This window comes from Brassica oleracea, chromosome C1 (assembly GCF_000695525.1).
Source record: "Brassica oleracea var. oleracea cultivar TO1000 chromosome C1, BOL, whole genome shotgun sequence".
In the NCBI taxonomy this organism is placed as follows: Eukaryota; Viridiplantae; Streptophyta; class Magnoliopsida; order Brassicales; family Brassicaceae; genus Brassica; species Brassica oleracea.
Window position 1 is genome coordinate 32564719 of NC_027748.1, and position 1995 is coordinate 32566713.

The 1995-nt window shown below is 38.2% G+C and overlaps 1 protein-coding gene across 1 annotated transcript in view; it reads right to left on the bottom strand.

The window, feature by feature from the left end:
* The window catches only part of LOC106337779, a 12827-nt gene that overhangs the window by 9364 nt on the left and 1468 nt on the right, over positions 1-1995 (bottom strand). The gene's annotated exons all lie outside the window — the stretch shown is intronic.

The following is a 1995-nucleotide window of genomic DNA, read 5'->3' on the forward strand; positions in this document are numbered from 1 at the left end:
CAGAACATCTCAAATGCAATACAGAAAATGGATGAGAGATGGACCAGAAATGATGAAGCCACAAGAAGTTTCATTGCAGCTTGGTCCAGAATGTGCAGAGTTTAGGTGGATGCTTGTTTCCCAACATGTAGCTGTCTTTCCACCAACTAGCCACACAACTCCACAGTCAAGCTAAATGACTATAACAAAGCGCTGAGTGGGAGACCACCCACTATTAGGTATTTTAATTGGTTTTCTTAGTTACTGGTATTTACTTTCGTTTTTATTCTTTCAGATTTATTGCAAGACCCAAGTAGGATGATTACCAACATATCGACCGGGGACAAGACGTCGACATCGATCGACCTACAATCACATACGACGATCGATGCATACCGATGCACATCGATCGATTCCCACTCCGGTCAGGTTTATCTTCCTAACTTGTTACATTGAGTACTTATGATTTATTTCCACCATAACTCTGACTGTGTTTCACTAGGACAGTGTAATTTAAGTCTGAGGGGAGGTTTACTGATATTATTTATTCTGATTCTTATAAAAAGATTTTAATAAAGTTATGCTTAGCTATGTGAAAGGGCTATGATCTTATTATTGATTTATACTTGAATGTCTAACCACTCTTTAGCACCTTTCTAGATTTACTGATTGCAGATAGTACTAAAGATGCTAAAGTGGATCAACCTGTCAACTATACACACTTGCTTTGATTGTTTGAAGGAACCAAAGCTGGCCTCCAACACTAAACCTGACATAATCGCTTGTCTTGAGGCTTGGTATACATGGGATCGGATTCTTCAAACAATTCTGGAAAGTAACGCCTTGTGTAGATTCATTTATCACATTTCCTCTCTCTATTTCGACCCTGGAGTAGTTAGTGATGTAAAGAAAAAAAAACCAAAATTTATTACTTAATTAGGACTTAGGATCTAGTTAGGAGGAGTCTGAACATGACTTGGTGGCTAAAACCATTAAGGCTTGATTCATAAAGATTCCAGTAAAAATAATTCGAACGGGACTTGGAGGCAGCAATCTTCAAGGCTCGCTTCACAAAGAATTCTTGGATATAGGTCAAAAAGAAGTGAACAGAGCTTGGTTGCAACCACCATTAAGTCTTGATTCATGAAAGCCTGACCAATCTTGGTCACTGATCCTGCAATGGAAGCAGACTTTGACTCTAGAGAGAAATTAGAGAGAGAGAAATTAGGAACTAACTTTTACCTGCAGTTCCAGATACTTGTCTGAAAATCCTTGCATGATGTTATCGATACTCCCAAAGTAAAGCATGCACTTTTATACTTATGCTAAGAAATGAGGTTAGTAGTGGGGAATGTCAGACAGGATTTGCTGAGTTGTAGACTAGTTGAATTTGGTTGCTAAGCTAGGATATTGCATAATGTGCTTTTGTGATTAGGACTTTTTAGATGTGGTTTGCGAAATTGTAGAGGGGGTGATTTCTATGTTTTAAATATGTAAGTCCCTGCTGTTTTCAAACCTCTTTCAGAGAGACTGCCTGTTTGTTTTGCTTGAAGAGAAGCAAAAGGGTAAGTCTGGGAGAATTGATATACCATGGATTTGACCAATTTTCACCCATGGCATATAAGTGTTTTACTGTCTATATATTATATATTCTATCCTATTAGGTATGTTTTCAGGTTCAGAAACATCTTGGAGTAAAGTGATGATTATAGAGCATTTAGGAGCTTAAAAGAGATTTCATCCGAGATGACCATTAGAGGTCAATACGAAGAAGAAGAAATTGATCGATGTACATCCTGTACCATCGATTGATGTCGAGACGCGAGACGCGTGACTTGGTTCCAGCCGACTTTAAACCCAAGGCTTCACCAAATTACAAGATTACCCCTGACGAGTTTTTAACCTAATAGTTATATACTTGCCTAAGTGTTAGGAGGCAAGGAGAGTTTTAGCCACCATTGTATTCTTACTTTCAGCAAGAGAGAGAGAGAGAGTTTTAGGAGAGAAAATCATAGA